Here is a 15,807-nt window from a genome sequence, read left to right as displayed (position 1 = left end):
TCTCACTCACACACTGACTTACACACTCACACACACTGACTTACACACTCACACACACACACACTGACTTACACACACACACACACTGACTTACACACACACACACACTGACTTACACACACTGACTTACACACACACACACACACACACTGACTTACACACACACACTGACTTACACACACACACACACACACTGACTTACACACACACACACACACTGACTTACACACACACTCACACACACTGACTTACACACACACTCACACACACTCACACATGCTGACTTACACACACACTGACTTACACACACACACTGACTTACACACACACACTGACTTACACACACACTCACACACTGACATACACACACACACTGACATACACACACACAGACTTACATACACACACACTGACTTACACAAACACACACACTGACTTACACACACACACACACTGACTTACACACACACACACTGACTTACATACACACACACACACACTGACTTACATACACACACACACACGCTGACTTACACACACACTCTCACACACTGACTTACACACACTCACACTGACTTACACACACTGACTTACACACACTGACTTACACACACTTACACACACACACACTGACTCACACACACACACTGACTCACACACACACACTGACTCACACACACACACTGACTCACACACACACACTGACTCACACACACACACACTGACTCACACACACTGACTTACACACACTGACTTACACACACACGCTGACTTACACACACACACGCTGACTTACACACACACTCTCACACACTGACTTACACACACTCACACACTGACTTACACACACACTCTCACACACTGACTCACACACACACTCTCACACACTGACTCACACACACACACTGACTCACACACACACACACTGACTCACACACACACACTGACTCACACACACACACACTGACTCACACACACTGACTTACACACACACACTGACTTACATACACACACACACTGACTTACATACACACACACACGCTGACTTACACACACACACGCTGACTTACACACACACACTGACTTACACACACACTCACACACACTGACTTACACACACACACACTGACTTACACACACACACACTGACTTACACACACACACACTGACTTACACACACACACACACAGACTTACACACACACACACACACACTGACTTACACACACACACAGACTTACACACTCACACACACTGACTTACACACACACTCACACTGACTTACACACACACACACACACTGACTTACACACACACACACACTGACTTACACACACACACACTGACTTACACACACACACACACACACAGACTTACACACACACACACACACACACTGACTTACACACACACACACACACTGACTTACACACACACACACACACTGACTTACACACGCACACACACACTGACTTACACACACACACACACACTGACTTACACACACACACGCTGACTTACACACACACTCACACGCTGACTTACACACACACTCACACGCTGACTTACACACACACTCACACGCTGACTTACACACACACGCTGACTTACACACACACACTGACTTACACACACACACTGACTTACACACACACACTGACTTACACACACACACACACACTGACTTACACACACACACTGACTTACACACACTGACTTACACACACACACTGACTTACACACACACACACACACTGACTTACACTCACACACTGACTTACACACACACACTGACTTACACACACACACACACACTGACTTACACTCACACACTGACTTACACTCACACACTGACTTACACACACACACTGACTTACACACACACACTGACATACACACACACACACTGACTTACACACACACTGACATACACACACACACACACACTGACTTACACACACACTGACATACACACACACACACACACTGACTTACACACACACTGACTTACACACACACACTTACACACACTGACATACACACACACACACACTGACTTACACACACACTGACTTACACACACACACACACACTGACTTACACACACACACACACTGACATACACACACACACACTGACTTACACACACACTGACTTACACACACACTGACTTACACACACACACACACTGACATACACACACACACACTGACATACACACACTGACTTACATACACACACACACACTGACTTACATACACACACACACACTGACTTACATACACACACACACACTGACTTACATACACACACACACACTGACTTACATACACACACACACACTGACTTACATACACACACACACACACTGACTTACACACACACACACGCTGACTTACACACACACTCTCACACACTGACTTACACACACACTGACTTACACACACACTGACTTACACACACACTGACTTACACACACACTGACTTACACACACACTGACTTACACACACACACTGACTTACACACACTCACACACGCTGACTTACACACACACTGACTTACACACACACACTGACTTACACACACACACTGACTTACACACACACACTGACTTACACACACACACTGACTTACACACACACACTGACTTACACACACACACACTCACACACACTGACTTACACACACACACTGACTTACACACACACACTGACTTACACACACACACACACTTACACACACACACACACTTACACACACACACACACTGACTTACACACACACACACACTGACTTACACACACACTGACTTACACACACACACACACTGACTTACACACACACTCACACACACTGACTTACACACACGCTGACTTACACACACACTCACACATGCTGACTTACGCACACTGACTTACACACACACACACTGACATACACACACTGACATACACACACACTCACACACACTGACTTACACACACACACGCTGACTTACACACACACACACACGCTGACTCACACACACACGCTGACTCACACACACACGCTGACTCACACACACACACGCTGACTCACACACACACACGCTGACTTACACACACACACGCTGACTTACACACACACACACACTGACTTACACACACACACACTGACACACACACTGACACACACACTGACTTACACACTCACGCAAGCTGACTGACACACACACACACACACACACGCTGACTGACACACACATTCACACTGACTTACACACACACACGCTGACTTACACACACACACACACACGCTGACTTACACACATTCACACTGACTTACACACACTGACACACTCGGACGCACACACTCGGATGCACAGACCTGCGCGCGCACACACACACACAGACCTGCGCGCGCACACACACACACACTCACAGACCTGCGCACGCGCGCACACACACTCACAGACCTGCGCGCGCGCACACACACACACTCACAGACCTGCGCGCGCACACTCACACACACACTCACAGACCTGCGCGCGCACACTCACACACACACACACACACTCACAGACCTGCGCGCGCGCGCACACACTCACAGACCTGCGCGCGCGCGCGCACACACTCACAGACCTGCGTGCACATACACACACACTCTCACAGACCTGCGTGCACATACACACACACACTCACAGACCTGCGCGTGCACATACACACACACTCTCACAGACCTGCGTGCACATACACACACACACTCACAGACCTGTGCGCACATACACACACACTCTCACAGACCTGCGTGCACATACACACACACACTCACAGACCTGTGCGCACATACACACACACTCTCACAGACCTGCGTGCACATACACACACACACTCACAGACCTGTGCGCACATACACACACACTCTCACAGACCTGCGTGCACATACACACACACACTCACAGACCTGCGCGTGCACATACACACACACTCTCACAGACCTGCGTGCACATACACACACACACTCACAGACCTGCGCTCACACACACACTCACAGACCTGCGCTCACACACACACTCACAGACCTGTGCGCGCGCACACACAAACAGCTGTGCGCACTCAGACTCAGTAAACCACAGTCCCATTGGTCTTCTAATTTTTATAGGTTGAATAGTTCAGATGGGGCAGTTTTTGTACAGTGTGTGCAGGGGGGGTTCCTGACACAAGATGTGGATAAGCTGACAAGAGGTGGGGCCCACTTGGTACTGGGTAATGAACCGGGCCAAGTGTTAGATTTGTTTGTGGGAGAGCACGTTAGAGATAGGACAATTCGGTGTCCTTCATTATTGCAATGGAGAGGGATAGGGTCACGCCGCAGGGCAAGGTTTATAATTGGGACAGGGGTAGTTATGATGCAATTAGCCAAGAATTAGGGAGCATAAGACGGGAACAGAAACTGTCAGGTACGGGCACAAACAAAAAGTGGAGCTTGTTCAAGGAACAAACACTGCGTGTCCTTGATAGGTATGTCCCTGTCAGGCAGGGAGGAAATGGCCAAGTGAGGGAACCGTGGATCACAAACGAGGTTGAATGTCTTGTCAAGAGGAAAAAGGAAGCGTATGAAAGGATGAAAAAACAAGGTTCAGTTGGGTCGCTTGAGGGTTACAAGGTAGCTAGGAATGAGTTAAAGAAAGGGCTTAGGAGAGCTAGGAGGGGCATGAGAAGTCCTTGGCGGGTCGGATAAAAGAAAACCCCAAGGCTTTTTACTCTCAAGTGAGAAATAAAAGAATGAGCAGGGTGAGGTTAGGGCCAGTCAAGGATAGTAGTGGGAACTTACGCATGGAGTCAGGAGAGATAGGTGAGGCGTTGAATGAATACTTTTCTTCGGTGTTCACTAAGGAGAGGGGACCATGTTTTTGAGGATGAGTGTGTGATACAGGCTGATAGGATGGAGGAGGTCGATGTTCTGAGGGAAGATGTATTAGCAATTTTGAAAAATCTGAGGGTCGCTAAGTCCCCTGGGCCAGATGGGATACATCCTAGGATACTTTGGGAGGCAAGGGATGAGATTGCAGAGCCTTTAGCTTTGATCTTTGGGGCCTCGCTGTCCACGGGGATTGTGCCAGAGGACTGGAGAGGGGAAAATGTTGTTCCTCTCTTCAAGAAAGGATGTGGGAATGACCCTGGTAATTATAGGCCAGTTAGCCTTACTTCAGTGGTCAGTAAGTTAATGGAAAGGATCCTGAGGGATAGGATTTATGATCATTTGGAAAGATGCAGTTTAATCCCGGGATAGTCAGCACGGTTTAGTGAGGGGGTAGGTCCTGCCTCACAAATTTGACTGAATTCTTTGAGGAGGTAACTAAGTGTGTGGATGAAGGTAGAGCAGTTGATGTCGTGTACGTGGATTTTAGGAAGGCGTTTGGTAAGGTTCCCCATGGTAGGCTCATGAAGAAGATAAGGAGGTGTGGGATAGAGGGAAATTTGGCCGATTGGATGAGTAACTGGCTGTATCATAGAAGACAGAGGGTGGAGGGAAAGCTTTCAGTCTGGAGGCCAGTTCCCAGCGGTGTACCACAGGGATCAGTGCTGGGTCCTCCGCTATTTGGGATTTTTATCAATGATTTGGATGAGGGGGCTGAAGGGGGGGTTAATAAGTCTGCTGATGACACCAAGATTGGTGGAGTAGTAGATGAGGTGGAGGGCTCTTGCAGGCTGCAAAGGGACATTGATAGGATGCAGAGCTGGGCCGAACAGTAGCAGATAGAGTTTAACCCTGAGAAGTGCGAGGGGATTCACTTTGGTTGAACAAACTTGAGTGCGGGATTACAGGGTCAACGGCAGGGTTCTGAGGGACAGAGAGATCTTGGGGTTCGTATCCACAGATCTCTGAAGGTTGCCACTCAAGTGGATAGAGGCGTGAAGAAGGCTTATAGTGTGTTAGCGTTTATTAACGGGGGGTTTGAGTTTAAGAGCCGTGGGGTTATACCGGACCTTGGTGAGACCACATTGGGAATATTGTGTTCAGTTCTGGTCACCTCACTATCAGAAGGATGTGGGAGCATTGGAGAGAGTGCAGAGGAGATTTACCAGGATGCTGCCTGGTTTGGAGGGTAGGTCTTATGAGGAAAGGTTGAGGGAGCTGGGGCTTTACTCTTTGAAACGGAGGAGGATGAGAGGCGACTTAACAGAGGTTTATAAGATGATGAGGGAGATAGAGTGGACGTGCGGAGACTATTTCCTCGGGTGGATGTAGCTGTTACTCGGGGACATAACTATAAGGTTGATGGTGGGAGATATAGGAGGGATGTCCGAGGTAGATTCTTTTCTCAGAGAGTGGTTGGGGTGTGGAATACACTGCCTGCTGTGATAGTCGGACACTTTAGGAATTTCTAAGCGGTTATTGGATAGGTACATGGAGCACACCAGAATGATAGGGAGTGGGATAGACTGATCTTGGGTTCGGACATAGCTCGGCACAACATCGAGGGCCGAAGGGCCTGTACTGTGCTGTGCTGTTGTATGTTCTCTTAAAATGGCTGGGCTGCTGTACGAGCTTCGAAGGGTAATTAAATCCACAGGACACTTAAATCGGCCTCGCAGGTGGAGGATGTGGTCAAGAAGGCGTATGGTGTACTGGCCTTCATTAATCGAGGGATTGAGTTTAGGAGTCGGGAGGTTTCATTGATCGAGGGATTGAGTTTAGGAGTCGGGAGGTTTCATTGATCGAGGGATTGAGTTTAGGAGTCGGGAGGTTTCATTGATCGAGGGATTGAGTTTAGGAGTCGGGAGGTTTCATTGATCGAGGGATTGAGTTTAGGAGTCGGGAGGTTTCATTGATCGAGGGATTGAGTTTAGGAGTCGGGAGGTTTCATTGATCGAGGGATTGAGTTTAGGAGTCGGGAGGTTTCATTGATCGAGGGATTGAGTTTAGGAGTCGGGAGGTTTCATTGATCGAGGGATTGAGTTTAGGAGTCGGGAGGTTTCATTGATCGAGGGATTGAGTTTAGGAGTCGGGAGGTTTCATTGATCGAGGGATTGAGTTTAGGAGTCGGGAGGTTTCATTGATCGAGGGATTGAGTTTAGGAGTCGGGAGGTTTCATTGATCGAGGGATTGAGTTTAGGAGTCGGGAGGTTTCATTGATCGAGGGATTGAGTTTAGGAGTCGGGAGGTAATGCTGCAACTTTATAAGACCCTTGTCAGACCCCACTTGGAGTACTGTGCGCAGTTCTGGTCGCCTCACTACAGGAAGGATGTGGAAGCTATTGAGAGGGTACAGAGGAGATTTACAAGGATGTTGCCTGGATTGGGAGGCATGCCTTATGAGGATAGGTTGAGGGAGCTGGGTCTCTTCTCCCTGGAGAGATGGAGGTTGAGAGGGCGACCTGATAGAGGTTTATAAAATGTTGAGAGGTATAGATAGGGTGGATTCTCGGAGGCTATTTCCCAGGGCTGAAATGGTCGCTACAAGAGGACACAGGGTTTAAGGTGCTGGGGAGCAGGTACAGAGGAGATGTCAGGGGTAAGTTTTTCACTCAGAGGGTGGTGAGTGAGTGGAATCGGCTGCTGTCGGTGGTGGTAGAGGCGAACTCAAAGAAAAAAAGAACAAAGAACAACCCAGCACGGGAAACAGGCCCTTCGGCCCAACGAGCCTGCGCTGCCGCATCACCCTACACCTATTCTACCCTGCGTGTCTACGAATGGGACCCTACTCAGTCAGATTCAGGGAAGAAATAGTGTCAATTTGGTAGAAACCAATCAGCCTAAGAGCACATCTTTGGGGTGTGGGAGGAAACCGGAGCGCCCGGAGGAAACCCACGCAGACACGGGGAGAATGCGCAAACTCCCACAGACACAGGCCCAAATCCATGTATCTGCACAGCTAGCAGTGCTAGTCACCGAGCTGTTGCGGCGCCCGTCTACCGGTCCAGGATTAAGCACACACACCGACACGAAGTACTAGGCCACTCCCGGAACCTCCAAGAGCAGCCCACGCACGACCCACCGTGTGCATGCCCCTCACTGGACACGAGGTGGACCTCCACCTGTGGAATAAAGACAAAAAATATTAATCTTACAGCCTGCCCTTCCGGTGTCTCCCGAGGTTTAACCCTATTTAATAGCCCCTACCATATCCCTCCATTCTCGTTTCACTCATGTGCCTATCTAACTGCATCTTAAACGAGTCCAACGTTCCTGCCTCCACCACCCTCCTCGGTAGCGCATTCCAGACCCCCACAACTCTCTGCGTAAAGAACCTTCTTCTCACCTCCAAATTATACCTCTCCCCCCTCACCCTTAAATCATGACCTCTCGTGTTCGTACCCAGTCTAGGGAGCAGTCTCTCACTATTAACTCTATCTATTCCCTTCAGTATCTTATATACCTCTATCATGTACCCCCTCAATCTCCGTCTTTCCAAGGAGAATAGCCCCAGTCTCTTCAGTCTCTCCTCGTAACCCAGTCCCCCCATGCCAGGCAACATCCTGGTAAACCTCCTCTGCACCCTTTCCAGAGACTCCACGTCCTTCCGGTAATAAGGTGACCAGAACTGGACGCAGTACTCCAAATGCGGTCTAACCAACGTTCTGTACAACTGAAGCATTAGACGGCAGCTTTTATACTCTATACCCCTTCCTATAAAGGCTAACATCCCATAAGCCTTCCTAACAACCTTCTCCACTTGTGTCACAACCTTCATGGATTTGTGAACCTGCACTCCCAGGTCCCTCTGTATGTCTATACTCCTAATCTGCCTACCTTTTATCACATAGCTCCTCTCTGCATTATTCCGTCCAAAATGCATCACCTCGCATTTGTCAGGATTAAATGCCATCTGCCATCTATCTGCCCAATGCACCAACCTATCTATATCCTGTTGTATCACCTGACAATCCAGTTCCGTACCCGCCAACCCTGCCATCTTGGTGTCATCCGCAAACTTGCTGATCACACCACCTACGCCCTCTTCCAAGTCATTTATGTAGACTACAAAGAGGAGAGGTCCCAGTACTGAGCCCTGCGGCACACCACTGGTCACTGGCCTCCAGCCCGAAAAGGTCCCCTCCACAACTACCCTCTGTCTCCTATTTCCCAGCCAGTTCTCAATCCACCTAGTACCTGGCCTCGTATCCCATGCGCCTTAACCTTTTCTACCAGCCTACCGTGAGGGACTTTGTCAAACGCCTTACTGAAATCCATATAGATGACATCAACGGCTCTCCCATCGTCAACCGTTTTTGTCACCTCCTCAAAGAATTCCACCAGATTCGTAAGGCAAGACCTCCCTCTAACAAAGCCATGTTGCGTATCCCTAATCAGATCGCAACGTTCCAAATGCTCATACATCCTACCCCTAAGTACTTTTTCCATTAATTTCCCTACCACCGACGTCAAACTCACCGGCCTATAATTCCCAGGGTTATCCCTACTACCTTTTTTGAACAGCGGGACCACATTTGCTACCCTCCAGTCTTCTGGGACCTCACCTGTGTCCAAAGAAGAGACAAAGATGTGCGCCAGAGGCCCAGCAATTTCATCTTTCGCCTCCCTAACTCACTGGGGTCTTTTAAGAGACTTCTGGATGAGTATCTGGGATCTAATGGGATTGAGGGTTATAGATAGGCCTGGTAGGTAGGGATAGGATCGGTGTAACCTGTGGGCCGAAGGGCCTGTTTGTGCTGTAGTTTTTCCATGTTCTAAATGTCTTTGGGTCCAGCAGCACACAGCTTTGGAATGACATGGAATAGTTTAAAGTTTATGAATTATTAGCGTCAAAAGTCAGCTTACATTAACGCTGCGATGAAGTTACTGTGAAAATCCCTGGTCCTCACACTCCGGAGCCTGTTTGGGTTACACTGAGGGAGAATTTAGCACGGCCAATCCACCCAAACCAGCAGGTCTTTCGGACTGTGGGAGGAAACCGGAGCACCCGGAGGAAACCCACACAGACACGGGGAGAACGTGCAGACTCCACACAGACAGTGACCCGAGGCCGGGAATCGAACCCTGGTTTCTGGCGCTGTGAGACAGCAGTGCTAAGCCAGCGTGCCCCCCCCCATATCAAACTGGAATCGATGACCGTGTATCATAATATTTCAGTGATCACCAACCTCTACAAACCCCCACTCAGCCCAGAATAATCTCTCTCCATCTCTCTGTCTCTCTCTCTCTCTGTCACACTCTCTATGTCTTACTGTCTCTCTGTCTCACTATCTCTCTCACTCTCTCTGTCCCTCTCTCTGTCTTTCTCTCTCTATCTCTGTCTCTCTCTCTCTCACTCTCTCTGTCCCTCTCACTCACTCTCTCTGTCCCTCTGTCTTTCTCTCTCTCTCTCTGTATCTCTGTCTCTCTCTGACACACACTCTGTCTTACTGTCTCTCTGTCTCACTATCTCTCTCACTCTCTCTGTCCCTCTCTCTGTCTTTCTCTCTCTCTCTCTCTCTCACTCTCTCTGTCCCTCTCACTCACTCTCTCTGTCCCTCTGTCTTTCTCTCTCTCTCTCTGTATCTCTGTCTCTCTCTGACACACTCTCTGTCTTACTGTCTCTCTGTCTCACTATCTCTCTCACTCTCTCTGTCCCTCTCGCTCACTCTCTCTGTCCCTCTCTCTGTCTTTCTCTCTCTCTGTCTCTCTCTCTCAGTCTGTCCCTCTCACTCACTCTCTCTGTCCCTCTGTCTTTCTCTCTCTCTCTCTGTATCTCTGTCTCTCTCTGACACACTCTCTGTCTTACTGTCTCTCTGTCTCACTATCTCTCTCACTCTCTCTGTCCCTCTTGCTCACTCTCTCTGTCCCTCTCTCTGTCTTTCTCTCACTCTCTCTGTCTGTCCCTCTCACTCACTCTCTCTGTCCCTCTGTCTTTCTCTCTCTCTCTCTGTATCTCTGTCTCTCTCTGACACACTCTCTGTCTTACTGTCTCTCTGTCTCACTATCTCTCTCACTCCCTCTGTCCCTCTCGCTCACTCTCTCTGTCCTTCTCACTCACTCTCTCTGTCCCTCTGTCTTTCGCTCTCTCTCTCTGACACACTCTCTGTCTTACTGTCTCTCTGGCTCACTATCTCTCTCACTCTCTCTGTCTTTCACACACTCTCTCTCACTGTCTTTCTCTCTCTCTCTCTCTGTATCTCTCCCTCTGTGTCTGTCTCTCTCTCTCTCTCACTCTGTCTCTCTCTCAGCCCCTCCCACCTTTACATTTTTCTCTGATATTTCCCAGGTCTGTGTACAAGCAGCCACACCTTCCCCTGGGCTCTCAGCAGGAGCCTGTTCACTGCCTGACGCTGGAACCTGCCTCTCTCTGTCACCCACAGACAGAGTGAGTGAGTGAGTGAGTGTGTGTGGGGGTGGAGGGGGGAGAGGTCACTGCCATTGCCACTGGCTGGGTGTTAACGCCAACCAATACCCCCACCCCCTGCGGCCAGTCTGTTCCCCTCGCCAGACCGCCCAGGGGCGACAGCGCCACCCCGTCTGGCCGGGAGACGGAGGGAGGGGAGGGGAGGGGAAGGAGAGATGGGAAGAGGAGGATCGAGGCTGCAGTGAGGAGGGAGGAGACTTTGATGGGACTCAGCAAAACCTGAAAGGTGAGTTTGCGGCAATGGCGAACAAGGTGGTGGTGGGGGGAGGGGAGGGGAGGGGGGGGGGGATCGGATACGGGGAGGAATGGGGCAACCACGGGACGGAGGAAGGGGGGCAGATCAGTCCCTGATGGATGCGACACCCCCCCTCCCCCCCACACACCACCACCCCCCCCCCCAACACATGCTTTACGCAGCCCACCCCCCTCACCGCTACCCCTCCCCCCGCCTGTGTCGTTGCCCAAAGGGCAACATTCCAGACAGCGCGGAAGGCGACAACTCCGAACTTTGAACAACTTCTGTCAACTTTCAGAATCTCCCCCGGTCTGCGCGCAAAATAGTGTGTGAGCCAGGGATGGCGGCAGAGAGGGAGAGGGAGGGAGGGAGGGGGGGTGTGTGTGGATCAGCCCCGGGTTCCTGTTCCTGATCCCTGTCCACTGACCACGAGCGACAGTGTAGAGGGAGCTTTACTCTGTATCTAACCCCGTGCTGTACCTGTCCTGGGAGTGTTTGATGGGGGGACAGTGTAGAGGGAGCTTTACTCTGTATCTAACCCCGTGCTGTCCCTGTCCTGGGAGTGTTTGATGGGGGGACAGTGTAGAGGGAGCTTTACTCTGTATCTAACCCCGTGCTGTACCTGTCCTGGGAGTGTTTGATGGGGGGGACAGTGTAGAGGGAGCTTTACTCTGTATCTAACCCCGTGCTGTCCCTGTCCTGGGAGTGTTTGATGGGGGGGACAGTGTAGAGGGAGCTTTACTCTGTATCTAACCCCGTGCTGTACCTGTCCTGGGAGTGTTTGATGGGGGGGACAGTGTAGAGGGAGCTTTACTCTGTATCTAACCCCGTGCTGTCCCTGTCCTGGGAGTGTTTGATGGGGGGGACAGTGTAGAGGGAGCTTTACTCTGTATCTAACCCCATGCTGTACCTGTCCTGGGAGTGTTTGATGGGGGGCACAGTGTAGAGGGAGCTTTACTCTGTATCTAACCCCGTGCTGTACCTGTCCTGGGAGTGTTTGATGGGGACAGTGTAGAGGGAGCTTTACTCTGTATCTAACCCCGTGCTGTACCTGTCCTGGGAGTGTTTGATGGGGGACAGTGTAGAGGGAGCTTTACTCTGTATCTAACCCCGTGCTGTCCCTGTCCTGGGAGTGTTTGATGGGGGGGGACAGTGTAGAGGGAGCTTTACTCTGTATCTAACCCCGTGCTGTCCCTGTCCTGGGAGTGTTTGATGGGGACAGTGTAGAGGGAGCTTTACTCTGTATCTAACCCCGTGCTGTCCCTGTCCTGGGAGTGTTTGATGGGGGGACAGTGTAGAGGGAGCTTTACTCTGTATCTAACCCCGTGCTGTACCTGTCCTGGGAGTGTTTGATGGGGGGACAGTGTAGAGGGAGCTTTACTCTGTATCTTACCCCGTGCTGTCCCTGTCCTGGGAGTGTTTGATAGGGGGACAGTGTAGAGGGAGCTTTACTCTGTATCTAACCCCGTGCTGTCCCTGTCCTGGGAGTGTTTGATGGGGGGGGACAGTGTAGAGGGAGCTTTACTCTGTATCTAACCCCGTGCTGTCCCTGTCCTGGGAGTGTTTGATGGGGGGGACAGTGTAGAGGGAGCTTTACTCTGTATCTAACCCCGTGCTGTACCTGTCCTGGGAGTGTTTGATGGGGGACAGTGTAGAGGGAGCTTTACTCTGTATCTAACCCCGTGCTGTCCCTGTCCTGGGAGTGTTTGATGGTGGGGACAGTGTAGAGGGAGCTTTACTCTGTATCTAACCCCGTGCTGTACCTGTCCTGGGAGTGTTTGATGGGGGGACAGTGTAGAGGGAGCTTTACTCTGTATCTAACCCCGTGCTGTACCTGTCCTGGGAGTGTTTGATGGGGGGGACAGTGTAGAGGGAGCTTTACTCTGTATCTAACCCCGTGCTGTCCCTGTCCTGGGAGTGTTTGATGGGGGGGACAGTGTAGAGGGAGCTTTACTCTGTATCTAACCCCGTGCTGTCCCTGTCCTGGGAGTGTTTGATGGGGGGACAGTGTAGAGGGAGCTTTACTCTGTATCTAACCCCGTGCTGTCCCTGTCCTGGGAGTGTTTGATGGGGGGACAGTGTAGAGGGAGCTTTACTCTGTATCTAACCCCGTGCTGTCCCTGTCCTGGGAGTGTTTGATGGGGGGGACAGTGTAGAGGGAGCTTTACTCTGTATCTAACCCCGTGCTGTACCTGTCCTGGGAGTGTTTGATGGGGACAGTGTAGAGGAAGCTTTACTCTGTATCTAACCCCGTGCTGTCCCTGTCCTGGGAGTGTTTGATGGGGGGACAGTGTAGAGGGAGCTTTACTCTGTATCTAACCCCGTGCTGTCCCTGTCGCTGCCTCTTGCTTTCCAGAGTCTGGGGATGTGGAGATGGAGGTGATCGTATCTCAGGAGGAGGCGGAGAGCCCGGAGGAAGTCGAGGAGATTTTGTTGACCCCCCTCTCCCCTCCTCCACTCGTCCATGCTGACCCACCACTTGACGATCTCCAGCCCCGAATCGCGGACCCCCTCCCCTCCGCTGTTGGCGATCCCCGGGGGTGGGACGCGGTGTCCGGGGAGAGCCAGGGGGAGGTAGTGGAGGAGGAGGAGGTGGAGGAGGAGGAGGTGGTGGAGGAGGAGGTGGAGGAGGAGGAGGAGGAGGTCGCTGGCTTGGGAGGACCTCCCCCCGCGCTACCGCCCGCCAGCTCGATCCCGGGGCTGGCGTCCCAGGTCGCCCCCTCCCCCGGCCCTGCAGGGCCTCAGCGCTCCCCCACCCTCCCCCAGGTCTGCCTCGCCCCGGGGCAGCTGGATCCCGGCAGGCCGGGGACCTCGGACGGGCTCGCCCCCCTCCACCAAGATGGCCGCCCCCCGTCGCCCCCCTCCTCCCTCCCCCCCCACCACAACACTCTCCCCTCCGCCCGGCCCGACAGCGGGGCCTCAGAACGTTCCGGAAGGCCCCCCCCAGCCCCCGGGGGGAGGGCCCCCGCCGCGGGGTCGGAGGACGGCACGCCGGACGAGGCAGTTCTGCCCATCGGCCCACCTCCTGGCCCGGAGGGTTGCGAGTCGACCGAGGGTTGGGCGAGCCTTCTCGAGCAGGGCGCCCACGAGCCAATCCCTGATGGCCCGGATGCCGAACGGTGCCACCCCATTGGCCAAGAGTTTGGCGGTCCAATCGTTGACAGTCCCATTGGCCCCATTGGCCGAGAGTTTGGCGGTCCAATCGTTGACAGTCCCATTGGCCCCATTGGCCGAGAGTTTGGCGGTCCAATCGTTGACAGTCCCATTGGCCCCATTGGCCGAGAGTTTGGCGGTCCAATCGTTGACAGTCCCATTGGCCCCATTGGCCGAGAGTTTGGCGGTCCAATCGTTGACAGTCCCATTGGCCCCTTTGGCCGAGAGTTTGGCGGTCCAATCGTTGACAGTCCCATTGGCCGAGATCTCTGGGCGACGGGTGCCCCCCGCCCGATGGGGGAGCCGCTTGTTGAGATGTTGGGGATACGGGGACCTGAGGCGGGCGAGTCCCCCTCCCCAGGGGAAGCAGCGGCCGACGGGTGCCAGGCAGCGGGCAGCCGACACCCCCGGGATCGCCCCCAGGTGCAGGTCTACTTCGTCCTGGGTCTCCGGGCCCCAGGCGGGCGGCGGGACCCCGACCCCCCGGAGGAACCCCCTCCCTCCGCGAGCCGGGGAGAGGAGGAGGAGGAGGAGGAGGAGGGGGGAGCCCGGGAGGAGCCCGAAGGGGAGGTCCCCGCTGGCGGGTTGCGGAGGGACGACAGTTTCAGGAGGCGTTCCAGGAGTGCCCCCCCAACTGGGAGTCAGGTGGAAGGCCTGGGTCGTGCCCACCTCCGGCGCGCCAACGGCGAGACCCCCCGCGCCCGCCTCCAACGCCAGGACGCCGTATCTCTCGAGGGAGGCCCAGAGGAGGAGGAGGAAGCTGGGTCCGCCACCGGGGAGGACGGCGGACGAAAACCCCTGGGCAAGTCCAACAGCTGCCCCTCGCCCGGGAACGGCCCGGGGCCCCCGGCGCAGGGGACGTCGACGGCCTCCAGGGGGCAGGAGAAGCGGCCATCCCGGGAGTGGCATCGGAGGGGGATCCGGAGACCCTCCATGGCCATCCCACCATCATCACAAGGTATGTCACCAATTCCTCTCTCCCTCACCAGCCCAGAATAGGCATCAGTGATCACAACATGATGGAATTTCCGTTTGAGGGAGAGAATGAGTTGGATGAGATTATAAGGAAATTGGTTTGTAAATATGCGGGTGA

This window comes from Carcharhinus amblyrhynchos, unplaced genomic scaffold, assembly GCF_965287045.1.
Source record: "Carcharhinus amblyrhynchos unplaced genomic scaffold, sCarAmb.v2.hapA scaffold_860, whole genome shotgun sequence".
Lineage (NCBI taxonomy): Eukaryota > Metazoa > Chordata > Chondrichthyes > Carcharhiniformes > Carcharhinidae > Carcharhinus > Carcharhinus amblyrhynchos.
This window is presented reverse-complemented; position numbering follows the sequence as displayed.